The sequence below is a fragment of the Tursiops truncatus genome, chromosome 4 (assembly GCF_011762595.2).
Source record: "Tursiops truncatus isolate mTurTru1 chromosome 4, mTurTru1.mat.Y, whole genome shotgun sequence".
In the NCBI taxonomy this organism is placed as follows: domain Eukaryota; kingdom Metazoa; phylum Chordata; class Mammalia; order Artiodactyla; family Delphinidae; genus Tursiops; species Tursiops truncatus.
In genome coordinates, this window is record NC_047037.1 from 114762320 (window position 1) to 114782536 (window position 20217).

Below are 20217 nucleotides of genomic sequence, written 5' to 3' on the forward strand. Positions count from 1 at the left end.
ATTGGGCAGAAATATCATTTTTCTATGGACAGAACAGATTTTTGCCTTTCATTTGCCTTGCTTTCACAATATAAACAATAGAAAACTAACAAATATTTATTTCAGGGTGCTATCTTCTATTATGTACTCTGAACAAGTAGAATTTTTCAATTATACAGTTTTTTTCCAATTAATAGAAGAGGCTGAAGGATTTCTATTCTTATATGTAGCAACTCCTTTTGTGAATGCATAATCTGTAAAATTTAATAATCTCTAAAAGTTTACAAGAAATATGAATATATTAGTGTATATATATATATATATATATATATATATATATATATATATGCTGTATTTCCCCATGATGTGGCCATATCGCCTAAAATTTTCCAAAGTTGGACAAGGTAGACTTACGAAATTAATTGGAATTTTTATTTCAAATCAAAGAGCTAATTTTTAAAGAAGTTTTCATTAATCTAGCTGGCTAAATAATTATATGCTACCACATAAGTTACAGTTATGCAACTTTCTCATAAAAACGGTTGACAGAATAGGGTGAGTTCAGTTATTCATTCTTTACAGATGAAGAAAAGGAGAAAATGAGAGGCTAACCGCTGTCTAAGGTTTGCCGCTAGCAACTGAACCGGAATTTGGGCCTAAGTTGTTTCTATTATTCTTCTGCTTCAAGCTCTTCTTTTGCTCCAAGTTTGTGATAACTTTTCTCACTCCAATATCACTAAAAAGAGGTATGTTAACTTTTTATGATGGTGTTCAAAGGTCTCTGATTGAGACAACAGCTTATTAATATATTTTGATGTACAACTTGATAATTTGTTTTCTTTTTTTTTAATTGAGGCTCATGATCTCACCAGGATATTCCTGTGAGCTCTTTTCCTTTAAACTCCCCAATCTAAGGATGTACATTTTACTTAGTTATTTAGTGGTCAAAGTCACATCTAATTCTTCACGTCTTAAGCATTAGAAATATAGGGATTCGCTGATCAAAAGAAGGTTTTTAATCTCTAGCAGACATTTTAAATATTCTCCATTGAAAGTCAATTTATTGTCAAAGTTGCTTGAGAATAAATTAAAGGATTAAAATGTTTCATCCAAGGATTTTTCATTAGCATGAAATGTTCAAAAGTAAATTATTTATTGAAGTTAATTTCATATGCATAAGAATAGCTATAATTTCTATAAAGCATATTTACTGAAAACATGCAACAAGAAGTGAGACAGGCTTTAGGTCTTTAAATGCTGTAAGAATGATGAAACGTAAAATCGTCCTTCAGTTTCATATATTATTAGATGTGTTTTCCTCCAGAGCTGGCATTCCAGATGAAGACAATATGTGCTTTAACCTTGGAAATAAATAACGCGTTTACTTATTTGATTAAAGATTGCACAGTGAATTTAATAAGGACTTTATACTATCTTCTAATGTATTATAAACTCAATTTTCTGCTTACAAACAGCTTTAAGACAGAATTTAGAAGAAACATCCTTTAGAAAATTGTTTTCCCTTCCCCTGCAAACGATTCAAATAAACCATATATATTCTTTGGAATGCTTCATTTTATCTAGATATGACACTCTCTTGGCATGTCTTCCACATCATTTATCATGGAAATGTTGGGTATCCATACCTCACACAACTAAAAAATAAACATGAGTTGCAGGTTTTCACTGAATTCAACAAATCCTTCTCAGCATTTATTGTGTGTCACAAAAATTCCTTCCCTTCAGTAAAACTTATGGAGCAAGTTAGACTTTGTTCTCATTCTTGCAAACCATATATTCTATCGGATATGTCTTTTAAAGGTAGAATTTTGAGTGAGAAAGAAAATAAACCCCTTGTAGAACAAACAGCAAGGCAATCTAACTGAATCTACAAGGCCTCCAAGGCCTTCCTGAGGAAGGAGGATTTGCACTTAGCCTTGAAGGATGAGTAGGAGTTACTCTGCAAAAAAATGGAGCAAAGAATAGGGAACAGTCCCTGCGAAGAAGTGGCAGTGAGGGTCTGTCTCCGGGAGGAGATAATCAGAACAGCCACGGATTTGACAATTATTCTTGACTATCTGGTGGTTGAAGTCATGCGAACAGAGATTTCTTAGGTGTGTATAAATTAAGCCCTAATGAAGATTCAACAATTAAGGGTAGAAATATAGGAAGAGGATCAGCATGAAAAAGGGGCTGAACAAGCATGGTCCTACAGCGAAAACTGAAGCTAGGGAGACTGTGAGTGTTCAGGAGATAAACAAAGAATATTTCTAGATGAGGGGTGGGGTCAAAATAGTCCAAAACTGCAAGAGTGCAAGTAAAATATAGACTTTACTGACACCCTTAACAATACTGACACCACTGAAGACCTAGGGGAGGGCACTTTCTGTGGATGCTTTAAGGACTGGGGGTTCTAGGGAAGGGAATCAGAAGGAGGTACTTTAATGGGTGGTAAGAAAGTGAAGAAAAGGCAGGAGACACAGACTGGGTCCCCAACACAGGCAAAAACTCAAAGTAAGATGGAGCTGAGATGGGTTTACATCCCTCCATTTACTCACTATTTGTCCTTCAGAAAGTTACTTTCTCTAGTTGTCAGTCTCTTAGGTTGTAAAAAGTTGATAACAGACGTAATTTCAAAGTTTATCGTGAAGATCTATAAGACCATAGAAGTAAGGTAATAGCATATTTCATAACAAAGTATTAACTGCATAAGAAATCCTGGTTACTACAACAATTATTAATATATTATTATCAACTTCTGTTACTAAGAAGAGGGAGGGAAAACAGGGGTGTGTTTTTGTTCTGTTTTTTAAAATAGGAGGAATTTACAACTTCTTCAATACTATGAGGGTGAGAATGACTGAAGATAAAAAAGAGGAAGGAGATAATCTAATAAATACAGACTAATCTGTGAAGCCCGTGGGCATATTAAGAACATCCACAGTATTTACAGTCAAATCCTCAAAGTGTTTGGCTCAAACACGTCATTGTTGCAACACGTAAAACGAATATTGATTCCAGTATTTATTAACAGACTGCCTCTATGATCATACATGTATATATCACTCTGGTCACCATAATTTTTTAAAAAACCACTGTGTATCTTACACATTAGAAATATCACGTGAAATTTACATTTGAAGTTATTTGTTCAAGATTCTAGCTATCTCTTGGTTTCTAAAAACTTTTTAAATTGTTCAACACATTCTAATTAAGCATTTTCTGCATGCCAGGAACACTGCTTGGTACTCGAGACATTTCAAGTCACCATTACTTCAAAGCAATTATGAGATGTTAAATATTGTTTTCATTAAATCCACCTCCAATCACTCTTAGGAATGGCACCTTACTCAAGTGATTCCTTAAATCTTTGTCATCCTGTTAACTCTAATAATTTATTTAGGGAGGCTTAAAATAAGCTTTGCTTTTTAATGCATGATGACTAAGATAATAGAAAATACAAGATTATATCACGCACCTTAGCTATATTATATCTGCTTGTACACCTTTTTGCCTGTAGAAAAGGTCATATGGACAAAGAAATGTGTCACTCATGTAGTAAGGAACACACACGTAAAAAAATTAATTACTGTAGTTACCGTAGTATCCTTTTTTGGACTAATATATATAATAAGCCAAGAGACATCTAGAATTAGTTGAAAAGATGGTTCACTTAGCCCCAGTTACTGAAAAAAATGACTTATGCAGTTTTAGTAGTCAAGTATATGTGAACTGAATTCACTTCCATACACAGGAAAACTCTGCAAGTAACTGAGATTTTTCTCAATATTGGCATATAGACAATTCTAAAAAAGTCCTGGGATAAGATCTATCTCAAGCTGGCAGTATATACTGGCATGTGCCTCATCCTGCTGACAGTCATGTCATTTTGAGATTCTTACAAAAAAAAGAGGAAAAATGGATAGTTTAACAGGTTCCAATTTTAAATAATTATATTGTTATATATTCCTTCAAAGAAAAGTTAGAACATTATTTTGTAGTAAAATTTTTACTTACGATATCTCCCCTCTTCCTTCCACCTACTCAAATGGCAAAATATACAGCATATAAATAAATAAATACATGCACACATATCCCATAGAAATCAAAGACATGAGCCTATGTGCCAAAACCCAATGACAGTCAACAATGTGTGGATAAAAAAAATCATCTTGACAGTCAACAATGTGTGGATAAAAAAAATCATCTGTAGAGATATGAGGTCAAATTAACTATATATCTGATCACATCTAACTCTAAAAACTCAAAGATATAAAAGTTACTAGACAGGAAAGTGTCGATTCCTCTATTTTTCTTCAATAGAAAGTACAGAGTGGAAAATTGTTTTTTTTAATAAAGCTGCTTTTACCATTTGTAGGAACAGAAAAGTGAAGACCTCAGGATTAGGAAATAGGTACTAATATTTGAGTGTCTGTTATATGTCAGGCACTGTGCTTTGCATTTTACATAAATTATTTCATTTAAATCATCTCATTTAAACAGTACAACATTATGAGTTTAGTGTCTCTATTTGTTTTCTTATTTTTTTTATATTTGAAAACCGAGGTTCTGAGACTTCACATTACTCATGCCATATTGGTTAGTGGTTGAGGCATGATTCAAATCTAGACATGTCAGCTACACAGTCTATATGCCATCCATTATGAAACCACTCCTTTCCGACTACAGATAAATCTATATCAGAAAAACTATAAAGGTTGTATGGAAGTCCAGAAAAATAAGCCAGAATTAAACTAAAAGAAAATTGTTCATCTAAAAGATCTATCTTCACAACTTTTAATTTATCATTATTTTGACTGCTATTGTGACTATTTTATGAGGAACCATGAACAAATTAATCAGGTATGCACTCATATTCTTTTTGCACATAAGATATTAAAAAATGTATTCCTCAGACAAAGCGCTAATGAGAAGCTATCTCACCTTCCTGAAATTATGTCTTATGATTCCACCCAGCCAATTTTAGGCATGGTCTCTCTATTTTAATAGGATTAGTTAATTACCCATTCATGGAATGAATGGTTTGACTGATTCTTAAAATGAACTAATTAAACTCCTGCCTCTATAGTAGCCAAGTTAATATGAACATATCTGTGATGTCTTGGAGAAGTAATTCAGATTTTGCAATTTAAAGAACAACAAAATGTGAGGACACAACTACTAATGTCATTATCCTACTGGATTTCAAGATAAACTCACTTTTTTACTTCTATGTCAAAAGACAGAGCATTAATGTCTTCTTCAAAGTACCATTTAGTTGTATGAAATAAGATATTTAAATGTATTTATTTCATTTCTTGATACTTCATTTTTCATAAGAAAAATACAGGAATAGATATGAGTTCTAAGAATTCCAAGTCTGTTCTACTTAGTTAACTCTTAAATCTTTTAAATCACGTACCTTAGTTACCCTCCCTCCGTGGTAAAATAGAAAATTTTAAGGAGATATTTTCATGTAGTCTGAAGCATTTAAGTCTCATTAAGATATAGACATTAACAGAAATTACCAGGAAAAACAACAACAAAAAAACTCCTACAGCATAAAGTTAATTAGAGAGTGATTAGTTTAGTTTGGAATGGTCAAAAAACTCACAATCAAGATGGATATTCATAAGTATACCAATCACATGGCATCACAAAAGATCCCTGTGTCTATTATATATCTGAATTATTACTATCCAGTAAATGCCTCACATTTAATATTTCCATAAGGGTAACTACAGAACAAGTTAAGCACACCCATTGCCTAAGAGACAATAATCACTGAAATACAAAATAGCCAACACATGTAAACTGGTAACCGGCATGGCTTATTGATGAGCCATATCTACCACACACAGAGTTTGAAAGATATGGGTTTGAGTAGGAGTGAAAATATGTCTGTGTTGTAGAAAGGTATGAACTTGACACTTTGGAGTTTGAATTGTAAAATATATTTCTAACTGGACTAAAGCTTGGGTGAAAATTTCAACTGCCTAAGATAAGCAAAGAGTAAAGAGTGCTTACTAGGTAAGTGTAGATGGAAAAATAAGTTAGCAATTAGATAGAAGTATGAAATCTTAATAAGTCTCCATTATAATGGAAATAGTTAGGAACATGATTTTATAATTGAAATATATATGCATAAAATGGAGACAAAAATATGAACTTCAAGATTATATGCATACTATAATAAAATTTAGCAAAATGCAACAAATGGTGATTTTGGGGAGAACCATCATTAGAATGATCAGGGGAATCAAAAAATAACAAAATACATTCTAATATCTATATGAAGAATGAGGTAAATAAGACATCTATGTTTTTGAGAGAATCATGCAGAAGTTTTATTTTAAAAATATAACTGTTTCTTGCTCCTGTACCTTCCAATTAATTCATTAGATTGTGTTTAATATTCTTCTAAAACACCCTAATATAGGCAAAGAGGATTTGAAATGTAAAAAACCATCATAGTTTCCTCTATTTAGGGTTCAGCTACATCTCTTACAATATATTAAAATGCTACTTCTGTTTGAAACACACTTTTACTCTGATTTACAGCTGAGAAATTTTTTTAAAAAATCGTTTTCTCTAAACTAGGTGAATCATCTTCTTTGAGTCACTTGAGTAACTTGGGAAATAGCTCCTTACTGTATATCAGTATTACAGGCTGAACTGTGTACCCCCCAAATTCATATGTTGAAGGCTTAACTCCCTGTACCTCAGAATGTAGTAACTGTATTTGGAAAAAAGGTCTTTAAGAGATGACTAAATTAAATTAAGCCATTAGGTGGTTCTAATCTAATTTAATTGATATCCCTTTAAGAAGAGGAACTTTGGACTCACAGAGATATCAAGAGTATGCGTGCACAGAGGGACGAACATAGGAGGACAAAGCAGTGAGAAAGTGCCATCTACAAGCGTGGAACATTGTGGCCTCAGAGGAAATCAATCCTTCCAGCACCTCCATCTTGGACTTGAACTATGAGAAAATAAACGTCTGTTGCCTAAATCACCCAATCCATGGTATTTCGTAATGGCAGTCCTAGTAAACTAATACCAGGATAACTTTTGTGGATTAAAGGACTTAATGGATCTCCCAAACTCAGTACCCAACTATGCTAGCAACATATTTAGGTGTCTGCTTTATCATTTATTTTGTTTTATCAAGTATTATAATAATTTTTTAAAAGAGTGTCAAAAATTAAAGAAACTCAGAAAACATTTTGTTCTAATTTTTCTATTTTAAATACAGAATTATGTGATGCTATATCAGCTCACTCCTTGTAAACATAAAATTCTATCACTGTGACCTCCTCTCCCACTCTCTTGCTCTCACATCCCAGACCTTCATTCTTTGACCCCAGAAGCCCCTGACCTACTTCATCTCCCCTATAATTTTTTCTCATAGTGCTACATTTTCCTTCATAAAAGCATATCCCATTTATAATTACACAGTTTAGATATTTCTGCTTTATTGCTTATTTCTTCCACTAAGTGTAAGTTCCACAAATGCAGGTATCAGATCTGACTTCGCATTTTAGATCCTATGCTTGTAAGAGTGTTGCTCTGTAGTAGTAATGATAAGTATTTGTTGAATAAATGAAGGAAAGAATAAGTTATTGAATAAACAATAGGTATTTTTGTGTTTACTGAAAGTGTGAATGAGATCCTAGGGCTAGGACATGACAGTTAATCACACTGTATAAAAATCATATTAGAAATAACAGGGATTGTAGCAATGAAGTACTAAAATTGGTTTATGGTCTAATTTCAAAACGAAACAGGGTTTACATTCAGTAATATGGTGTTACCTTTCCTAATCTTAGTTGCTCTCTATTAGGATGACAAATGCAAGCCACTGATGCAGTAATTTTTATTCTTTTTGTCTTGAATATTACATTTAAAGTAAAATTCTTACATTTCTAATAAGAAATTCTCTCCTTAAAGATTATAAATTTGAAGGTGAACTAATCTGTTATGTAAATAAGAGATTAAAAAGTTAAGTGGAGATTCCCTTTGTGCAGTATATAAACTGAACAAAGTTGTATCTAGCAGTTCGATAAGAAAGGTAAAATACAATATTAAACTCAGTGCAAGTTTAGCTAGAGATCCAAGATAAGGAGATAAGAGCAGGGAGGAAGGCAAAGACCAAATGTAATCATTTATCTCAAGTTGCTCTTCAAAGATAAAACAAAAATCTCTTTTACCAATGTTTTTCCAAATTGACTCTACTTTCAGGAACACATCAATAAAATAATGAGCAATCATCGCATTGCACTAATTCACACACACATTCTGATGATGTTTTTATTTTGCATATGATGCTGCATAGCTCTCCTCTAATGCTCTTTGGAAAAGTGAGACATTTCATATAAACTATAAGAGCAGAATACTATGTCCTGACAAACTCTATTCTTAACAGTACTGACAGCAATATTGACAGAAATAACAATTCTATTGGGAAAGACTTTAATTGGATTATAGACAGGAATCAAAGAGCTATTGCCTTAAAAGTCAGAAGGCTTTCTTTCTGCACATTAAGTAGCTTGAATCTGTAAAATAAAAACCACTCAATGGGATTGACTTTAACATGGACACTAAAGTAAAAAAAAAAAAAAAAAACCTTTCTACTTAAGAGTTTATGCAGGAAATGATGTGGGTAGCTTGCACAGACATTCATACAAAATGGCCCTTGCATATTTTATTAAATTATTTAATTATAAATTAAGTAAAAATAATCACTAAAGCAAACTAATTATGTTTTAGGCCTGTTTTTCTTCTTAAAATGAATGCTATAAACTGATAAGTTTATTAGAGTAGGAATTTCAATAAAAGGAACAAAGAAGGCAAATGAAAAACTTTATATATATATATATAGTTGTGTGTCTATATACACACATATATATAATTACCTGTAATTTTACTTAAATATGTTCCATCTAAAAATATTTTAGTAAAAGTACTACCTTTCCTTTCAAATTAGGTTATGATATAATTGTTATATTTATATGTAGATATTAAGACCAATTAAGATAATCAACTCCATCATAAAATAAAGTATTTATAGTGAAGTGAAAACTTAAAGCTTCATAGTATTATTAAGTAAACTGCAAACTGCATAATATCCTCCATTTTATGGTCTAAAATAAAATCAAGACCATGATAGCAACTAGAGTTATAACTGTAAAGAAAAAAAAAGAAAAAAACTATTTTCTCAGGAAGACTCAATATATATTGCCCAGTCTTCTTTTTCCTTACACAGTGGGCCAATGCTAGTGAGAGTCACTGGTGGTAAATAAAAGACCTATCATTCAATATGAGTTCAAACAATGAATATTAATTGAGTGACTGTTATGTGCAGGAATTCTTCATTAAGCAAATAAGAATACTTGCCCACACGAAACCTATATTTTTGTTTTACATTCAGCTGGAGAGCATATAAAGAACATAATCCCAGCAGTATTAACAATATAGTCAAAATTTCTTAGTAAAATCTCTACTGGTAGATATTTTCACATTTACCTCAATGATCCTATATGATCTTTATGATATTTCAAGGAAAATGCTAATGGATTTGAATATCACCAAATTAAAATGTAAAGCTCAAAGTAAGTACGGTTGACATAAAAATCACTCACAGGAAACTAAGATGGGTCATTTCAAATGGCTTCCCAATGCCATTAGGGCAGCCTGTTTCCAAATGCACAGAAAAGCCTAACCATTCAGGGAGCAGATCTCACGCATTTTGTTGAGGTGAAATGCATTGCAGAAAATCCCGTAAGTTATGTGTCAGACTCCAGCAGTATAAAACCTGGTAGGATGGAGACCAAAATATACAGTTTTCCTCCTGATCACGATGAGTTAGCTCCAAAAGATGGAACTCCCTTAGCTCTGTGAAATCAGGCAACTTTAAAAGGTCAAATTTATATTTGTAACAAGTGCCAGCTTTTGCTCTAACTAAACAAGGTATCTTGGGATATGCTGTCACCTGAGGGAGGTAAATATGATATAATTAACCCCTGAGCAGTCAAAACACTAATACTGATTGCGTGCCTACTGTATACTAGGCACCTTGGTAAGCATGGAGTATACAGTGTGATGGATTCTAGTTTAGGCAAACACTCAGCCAGAGCAATAATTCTTGACTTAGACACAAACCACTCCTGCAAGCCCTTCTTATATAATACTAATCTCTCCTAAAACAGCCATATGAGGTCATAACCTACCTTACAGATGATAAAAAGCTGTTTCAAACAGTTAGGAAAGGGCACACTGAGGGTGTGTGGCACAGGATGGGAAACTAAGATTGTCTAGTTGTCATCCTATGCTCTAAACCAGGGGACCCCAACCCTGGGGCCACAGACCGCTACCGGTCCGTGGTCTTTTGGGAGGTGAGAGGCGGGCGAGTGAGCAAAGCCTCATCTGTACTTAGAGCCGCTCCCCATCACTCGCATTACCACCTGAGCCCCACCTCCTGTCAGCATTATGGTGAGCTGTATAATTATTTTATTATATATTACAGTGTAATAATAGAAATAAAGTACACAATAAATGTAATGCACTTGAATCATCCTGAAACCATCCCCCACCCGGTCCGTGGAAAAACTGTCTTTCACAAAACCGGTCCCTGGCGCAAAAAGGTTCGGGACCGCCGCTCTAAACGATAAGCATCGTCTCCCACACTGAGAACCTAACTCGGAGTCATATTTGGATTGCCAGCAAATGGTAGTCTCGTAAACCCAAAATGTTAACAATAATGAAGTGAGTACACTTTGAGTGAAAACAGTATATGTATAAGCATTACCTTTTATGACCTTTGCAACCACACTATAAGATTATTCCTTTTCTGAAAAAGGAGGAAATGGAAGTCTGGAATGGGGTTATAGCTACATTAAACTGCTCTCAGACCCATGTGTACAAAATGTTTTTCTTGAAAAGAAATTTATATGCTACTCAGAGTCTTACTGTAAAATGAATTCTGTAATTCAGTTAAACACTCATCTTGAAAACAAGAACATAGTGGAAATTCCTCACTGGCATTCATGCAAATAAATGAAATAACAATGTTAAACCTACATATAATCTCTTGTTGTATATATTTAGTGTCGGCTATAGCTACTGCTGAGTTATACATTTACAAGGACAAAACCATGAAATTGATTTGTTTCTATTTATACCAGCAAAAAACTAAATAGGAAGAGAGCAAAAGGGTGAATTTATTTCTTTAGTATTTCCTTCTACTGACATCATGCAGTAGCATTCCTCTCTCTAACTTGGGGTGTTCTATGCTTTCTTAATTTTCCAGCTTCTAACCTCCTCACCTGAACAACAACAAAAATAAAACGGATCACTGACACTTGTTTTCAAATTCACTTATATCATTATTAAATTTTGTATATATCTATATTGTTGCATAGAACATCTGATTTTCTGCTAAGTTTTCTCATAGAACATTAGCTCTGCAATATTCCTCACAAATGTCTGGAAAATACTAGGTAAAAAATATTAAATACAGTCCTTCTATGGTTTTTTCAGAGCTTGACTATCCACAGCAAATGATGGAATTCTAAGCAGAGATAATAGTACACAACTTGCTCTAAATTTATCTAGTTTTCTTAGAAAACTGTTTGGGCTGGGGAGAGAGGACATACATTAACTGTAGTTTGGGAACGTCCTTGCTAAGGCAAGTTTGAGGGGAAAATAACACAGGTTTTCCCTTGTCCTTAATATTTTAAATGAGGGTGAATCATGAATTTGGTTTAGTCCTTTAAGTGGTAGGAGTTGAAGGGACGGATGATTAATGGTTAAAGAGAAGACACACTGGCTGCACAGGCTTATGTTTCTGCCCTGTGTCCTGCAAAATGAAGGTACAGGCACTGTCTTCCCCATGTCCTACCCTTGGCCTGGCAGCAAAAAGGGATACAATAAAGAAGTAGCTTCAGGGCTGTATCAAGCAACCCTGAGTGTGGCAGGGCTGGGGAAGCCTGAGGAATAGAAAACTTACATGCCTCAAATGGAACAAAGGCCACAGAAGGAAGCTCAGACATGGTCTTAGCACTTTCCCCCTCAAGCTAACAAGTCACATGGAACATGCTTTCCTCTTGACATGCTTCCTTTATGTTGACTGCATGAACAGAGAGGGCGTTGAAGTGTGTGGGGAAGATAATTGTATTCCTAAAGTACTTGGTATTAACAAGCCCATGTAAACAATACCAGTGACCATACTAGAGAGACAGCAATGGAGAACTGAAAAAGCTAAAAGATACACCTGAATAAAAACTACTGCAAAAAGATTTATGTATGGTTAATCACATTTTGGTTTAATAACAATAATGTAGATCAGACTCAAGGTGATTTGATAACTTTCATAAGGTATTTCATTGCAAAAATAATGACTATATGTGTTGCTTATACTGTTCAACAATCTGCTGTTGAATTGAAAATAAGGAATGAACAAATAGAATCAGGATCTGAGTCATTTTTGTTTGTTCTTGTTTTTTCTGTCATTTTGCTTTGTTTTGTTTGGATGCGAGAGCTTTTAGACTACATGACTGTTTCAAGGACTCCTGTGTAGTGTTTGTCTGAATATTAAGTTATCTTAATTGGTAGAAAGCTTTCTACATTTCTAGGCTTAGAATCTTTCAAAGAAGTAATTGACGTTACACTTAAAGTAAAAAAATAAAAATTGCTCTGCAGATGAACAGATGGCGCACAGAGGATTTTTAGGGCAGTGAAACAATTATCCTGTATGAAACTATAATGGCGAGTACATCCTCATACATTTGTCAACCCACAAAATGTAAAACGCAAACAGTGATCCCTAATGTAAACTATGGACTTTAGTGACTAACAATGTATGAATACTGGGTCACTTGTAATAAATATATCACACTAACGCAACATGTTAAAAATAGGAGAAATTGGGGTGGGAGTAAAGGGTAAATGGGAACTCTGTACTTTTCACTCCTTTTTTTTCTGCCAACCTAAAACTGCTTAAAAATTAGTCTCTTGAAACAAGTAGGGCAGATTTTTCCACTTAATCAAACAAACTCTGGCACAAGTTTGGAAAGTGCCTGACAATCGTGCTTATATTGCTTTTCTAGATTCCTTTTCATTCAACAGTATAAATTCTTTCTTTATGTTGTAAAACAAGAGCAGATCTCTAGAGAAATTTATTTCAATAATCATAGTAAAAACACTTTCACCTCCAAAGTCAGAATCTGCTCTTTAGAACCAAATAGCTCATTCTGTAGGTGACAAACACTGTTTGATACAAAGAGAAACACAATGAGGGACACATTAACTTCACTTTCTCCACCAAACCCCAGGTTATGATAGTATCGTGAGGCACTGCAATTTAGGTTTAAGACCTATTGCTGGGATACTGTGGGCTCACTGTGTCAGATCTTAAAGTATAAGATATTAAAGTCCACTCCTCCACTTTGATCTGCTGTCCTCTGCAGTTATCAAAAGGTCAATTTATTTTGTTTCATTTTTCTTTTTTCATATTATCTTATCCTTCATCTTAATATAAATATTAACTAAAGTTCTTATTTCACTTTGCTTGAAAAAAAAATGCACAGACTGTACCATTATAGTTACCGAAAAGTAGCAGCAAAATGTGTGCACGGCACAGTAGAGATAACAGCAATTGTTCAGGAAAAAAAATCGAATTTGGAACTTCTCATTGCGTGAAAGCTCAAATTGAAAGGGAAATTGTTCCACCAAACATGAGACGATGTACTGGAAAACTTAAGGAAAGCCCTTTAAATAAGTAGTTCTCATGTATTTCTAATATCAGAATGAATGCATAGTGTGTAACTTGTTTTAAAAGTAGAGAACTTGCTTCTACGGCATTTCCACTGAATTCTTTTTTTTTAATTTTAATTTAATTTAATTAATTTATTTATTTTATACAGCAGGTCCTTATTAGTTATCTATTTTATACATATTAGTGTATATACGTCAATCCCAATCTCCCCATTCATCCCACCTCCACCCTCTCCACACCCCACCGTCCACGGCATTCTAAAGCTCAAAGCTAACTTGGGCTAATGTCTCTCTACCAGAAGCACCGTTGACTTTTAACATATTATATTTAAAAAGAAAAATAGCACTCTGATGATTTAAGGGATCTACAAACTATAAGACCACAGACCAAATTTGGTCCATGGTTTGTTTTGCATGCCTGAGAGCTAAGAATGGCTTTCACAGTTTTACAAAGCTGTAAGAAGGAGGAAGAGGAAGAGAAAAAAAAGGAGAGAGCGAGAGACTAAATATGGCCGGCAAAGCCTAAAATATTGTCTCGTCCTTTACAAAAAAAGTTTGTCAATCCTAACAAAAACATATCTTACCAAAAAAGGACCATTTGTTTCCAATCATTTCAAAATTAAGAGGCATACATACATTTTCTTCTATTTCATATGGTGTGTCTCCTAATAATATCAAAATTTCCCAGAAATATGTTCTTAGTCACCCACAAAACACACTGGAACAGAACTATATCACAAATAGAATTTAGATTATATGTACATCTATCTTTTACTTATAATTAAGATATAATCTTAAACGTGTAATACTACATTTTTTCAGCATGGTGAACATGTTTTCTCGTTATATGTGCTCTAAATTTACAAACTATATATTGATATGTGGGTACGTGGGGAGGGTGGAGAGGAAAGACAGGGACTGGACAGCCTGCAAGAGAAATCTGACCTCTGATTGTTTACTGAGTTTACTGTTTCTTGTTTTATTTTTCCTTCCTTTGCACAAATGAGAACTAGTTTTACAAAGGGAACTATGAATTTTAGGATGAAACTTTAAATTTGAGGGACAACTCTGAATGCAGGGATACTATCTAAGATTTAGAGATTGCATGTCAATTTTGTCAATCTTTTTTTCTTTTGATAAAGCTACTGGCACAGAATCCTAGCTGACACTTAATATAACTTTAGCACTAAAACTCTTTCTCAAGGACAAACCATTTGTTTCTAAATGAGTTAGCATACAAAAATGATTAATCATGAGAACAAATGAACTGTACATAAAGTTCAGATTACAAATGAATTAAAGTTATACAAACACAACTTAATTTAAAATAAATTCAAATAGCTTTCAGAGGAGTCATCTCTGGAATGTGAACAACAAGCAGAATTTATTTTTCTGCTGGTTTGTCACAGCAATGTTTGCCAGTCCAGTGAATGAGTGCTCATGGAGTACGTACGATATGTATTCAACATTGACATGCAAAGTTGGATGAAAAACCTGTTTTATTCAGAAAGGGGCTACCTTCCGAAACACCAAAATTTCTGGATTTTTTTTAAGGTGATGTAACACTGAAGGGAAAAAAAAATACCTCAAACTTTCCACTACTCCATGCTGAGTGAACATTTCAAACTCTGTCAAAGCAAGAGTCAGTAGACATCATGTTCTTGAAGCTTTACATTAGATGACATGTTAAATCAGTATCCTCTAAAGAGACCTCTGAGGAGCTATGGGTAAAAGGCACATGCGGAATGCTTCTGAGATAAATTCATCCATAGATGTTCTTTCCCATTGTATTTATTTGCAAGAAAGGGAATAATTATTAGAAAGTAGCAAAATTTCCAAAATGGAAGAATCCTCAAAGTAAAAGCCTACCAAGGAAAGATAATCAATGAATGGGTATGGGATGGGGCAGAGATGGTGAGTGACACATAGACATGTTAAGAGAAAAAGCATCCAAAGATAGTGTGTAATTATTTCAGCAAAAATAAGTAAATATGCTCATACTGAGAATATGACCTGAAATTGATTCAGTAGTCAAATGGAAACAAACACAAAACACTTGGCTTTTTCTTTTTATAAGTGGTATTTTAGATACAAAAATATAAAAATATCTTTGTATAAGAGTTACACATCTATCATTCCAATCTTCATGGTGCATTATTCCAAAATAAACATTAGTCATTTTAAAAACAACAATAAAGGCTATAATACTGTATGGAAAGAAATATCCTTACACATGTTGACTAGACATTAATCTTCCCTGTAAGGGTTAGATTTGGAAGTATTTGTAGACAGCTAAAATTTGTTTCCATAATATAACTCAGTAGCTAAGCAGTATAATGAAAAAAGGGATATTCAAATTAGAAGATATGGTACATTCAAAGTAGAAGAATTTGTTTAATTATTTGAATATAAATATTATTACATCTCAGAGGAACAGTACAAAATTTCAGGATTCATGGAGAGGCCATCCTCAAGTGAGTGTGATGTGGTAATTACCATATAATGTGATGGCTCTGTTATGAGACTAGGATCTCATCTTAGAGGGCAATACAGGGAAGGCCCGAGCAGCGAGAGCTGTACTCCATGAGAGGACCATGGAAACATATTTGAGCTGCGCTAAATTTATGCATTTGCATGGGGCTGTGGCAAAACTTCCTCATGTGGAAAAATAATGAAAGTATTAGAAATATAAAGTGTCAGAAAGTATTTCAGTATTATCAGAGTCATGACTGACATTCTCTTCACTAGAGCAGTTTAGAAAAAAAAATATTCTAGCCCTACTCTATACTTATTATACCACAATCTCCAGGGGTTAGGGTCACAAATCTGAGTTTAAAAAACAACCTGGGAGTTCCTCATTTTGACCACCTATATATCCTAACACAGTGAGAAGACTGATAAAATTTCACTAAACCTAATAGCTAGGTCCTTATCCCATTCACTCTTTTTTTTTTTACATCTTTATTGGAGTATAATTGCTTTACAGTGTTGTGTTAATTTCTGCTATACAACAAAGTGAATCAGCTATATATATACATATATCCCCATACCCCCTTCCCTCTTGAGCCTCCCTCCCACCCTCTCAACCATTCACTCTTAAGACTATGCCATATGGATTTTGTATCAAACTTCCCCTTAAGGTTACCTGGGGTCTTCACTAATACCAATGGGCAATTTTAATTCCTCATCCATTTTGGCTGCACATATAGTCAGAGTGACCATCTCCTACCAGATATGATTTGTTCTTCCCCCTTCAGATTGTTTTAGTGACTTCCTCTTTCTCTAAAGGTCATTTTAAAAAGCCTGAAGTATTTGGTGTCATCCTCCCATTTGCTCTCTTTGTTCAAACTACATTAGCCTTCTCTCAGTTCCTCACACACAGCTCATTTCCTTCCTAGGCTCCTTGTATGACAGAAAGAATAGTCTGATGATGATATTTTCTTTCTACCCCCCAAGTTTTCACTGATCATGCTGATAATTAAACTGTTGTTTTAAACTCTTAATGTCTATTATACCCAGGCTTAAATTCTCCACCTGGCACACTATAGTTGACATAATTTTAATTTCCATAATTATGCTGCCCTCTTCTTTGTCAGTACTCTCTTCTTACAGTTTCATCTAAACCAAGGGTCAGGAAAATTTTTGGTAAAGAGCCAGAGAGTAAATATTGTGAGTTTTGTGGGCCAAGAGGCAAATTTGTGCAATTGTCTGTGTTGAAAGACAGACAGTCTTTTGTATATTTTATATTTTACACTTTAAAATGTGAAAAAATATTTATAGTTCATGAGTCACATAAAATCAGGCAGCAGAACAGATTTGGCTCATGGGCTATAACAGCTCACCAATGCCTGACCTAGACACATGACTTTAAGCGTTATCTATAGGCCTATGATTTTCAAACGTACATCTCTAGCCAGGTCATCTTCTTGATGCCAACTTGATATTTCCACTTGAATTCTATCAGGCATCAGGAGAGAAGAGTAAAATCAATCACACCCATGTACTGACCTACTCCTCTGCCACTTGGAATGTGCCCCATGTCATCAAACTTTCCCCATCCCAATAAGACACCATAACACCCCATGTCCCTAAATCCAAACGCCTCCTGTAATTCTTAATCAGTAAATCCTATCAGCTCTACCTTCAAAACAATTTCCAATCTCAACAAACTTTGCCCAAGTTGAGCGCTACAATCTTAATTCCAACCACGGTCATCCTTCACCTGGACAGGTGCAATGGTCAGCTAAATGGTCCCTCTTCAACCACTATTTTACTTCTCCCCAGTAGTACATCCTCCATACTGTAGACAGAAGGAACTGTGTAAAAGTACATCTAATCATATCACATCTCTATCTTAAACCTTTCAATGGATTTGTTTTGCATCTAAACATTGCCTACAAAATCCTAATTTTTCTGGTCCCTTGAGAGCTCCTATCCTCAGGTCTCTCCAGTGCCCTTCCTTCATTCCAGCCAAACTGGCCTTCTTATTAAGAAAATACCCAGAATATTTGTTTTTGATAAAATTAGGATTTTATTTCTCTGAACAAAGTATTTCATTACATGATCTGGTTAATTCACACCTCAGTGTTTTCCAGGTCTTGTAAAGTCACACAAAAGATTAAAACAAAAACCAAAACCACGATGGTTCTTGTATGAATTACTTATCACAAAACTCTGGTAAGAATATAAATCGTCTTAATAGATTTTTTTTTTAACACAACACTTTGAAAGTCTAAGATCTATAATCACACTTGATCCAAAGAGCTGTAAGTGTGGAGTGAATCTGCCTGAGGCTTTAGAGAAAGGAGGCATATTAAAGACTATCAGAAAGCCTAGATAGGAATGAACTGTACGGTGTAAGAAGACAGATGAGGTGTTGCTCACATCAAAGCACCAAGAAACTCTCCTTTTGAAGTGGGAATACTTGACAGACACACATTTCCATTAGCTTTTAACTTCAGTAGGAATAATGGCCCAGATCATAAACATAAGTGAATTATTTAACTGATAAAGCAGTTTAGAAGTCACAGTCAACAATATGTAATCTCTTCTTAACATTCAAAAGCAGAGTTTCCATCTTCCTCATTTATTTAATTTCTTTGGTTTTGGTGTTTTAACCAAGCTTATTTTTATTTCAGAAATTTATGTTTGTTATTCCTTTTGCTCAGAACACCCTGTATCTTCGAAGGGCCTGCCTCTTTCTCTTCATTCCAATCTCAACTGAAATATCACCTCTTCAGAGAATTCTTTGACCTCCCTATAGCTACATCAGTGCCTCTGTACTTGCCAGTTATACTCATCCACATTATCACATCTAATCTTCTTCACAGCAGTACTCTTCACAGCATCAACTTGGTTATGTATTTGTGTGTCTTCTTCCTCCTTCTCTCCCTACTAACCACTTGAGCCTCTACCTACCTCATTGCTACAACCCCAGTGCCTGGCATAGAGTAAGCACTCTATAACTATTCTTTAATTGCCTTGCTGACTATAATGTATATGCTAATCCTTTTGACTTTTTACTATACTTTTTTCTTTCTCCCTCTCTGTATTTGTCTTCCTCATCTCTCCTCTGGCTTTCTACTTAATTTTGAAATGCATATCATTTCATGTCCTCAGAATTTCTCCTTTCTATAATGAGAGAATAATTTCCTCAAAAACCTCTGTTTTGGAAAAAAAAAAAAAAAAGGCATAAGGTAAGACAAAATAGAGTAAATGTTTGCTTGGTATAAGGAGACACCTTCCCATGGAAGGGCCATTCCACCAGGAAACAAACAAGCAAAAACACTGCTGGTTATTCCTGGTTCCCAGATTTGAAGCCAGTAAATCATCCCATGTTCAAGCAGCCTTGACCATAGAGATGAAAGATGTGTACTTACGGTTATTAACTCATTGCAACAGTCTACAACTTAATATGGTATTGACTGATGTGACAGTAATTCAAAAGAAGTTTCATCAACATTTTCCAACAGAACAAATGCCCTTTCTAGTTAGCATATCCAACCAAATACCTAAATCTAATGAAGAATTAGTTATACATCATGCTAAATTTGCATTGGCTCACTATTCTAGAAAGCTTTCAAACTAATGTAAAAAGAGATATTCAGTAATGGAAAAGAGAAAATAAAAGCTCATTTTAATCAGTTTAAAATAAAATTTAACATTATGTTAATACAGTAGTTTGTAGTTGACTGCGAGAGCAATAAAGTGATATTACTGACTCCTAAGCAGTGACCACTGTATAATCTGAAAACTCAAAGTGAATTACCAAAAGAGATCTCAACATCCTTTAATAGCTTCCCACTTCACTCCAAACAAAACCCAAACTCATTACAACTGCAAGTAAGACTCTCAACAGTCTCCATCCTTTCCTCACTGCGTTATTTATTACCTCTTCTCTTACTCCCCACCCTTTGTGTTTTGCTCTAGCCACATAGTTTTTTGGGTTTTTTTTTTCTTTTTTGC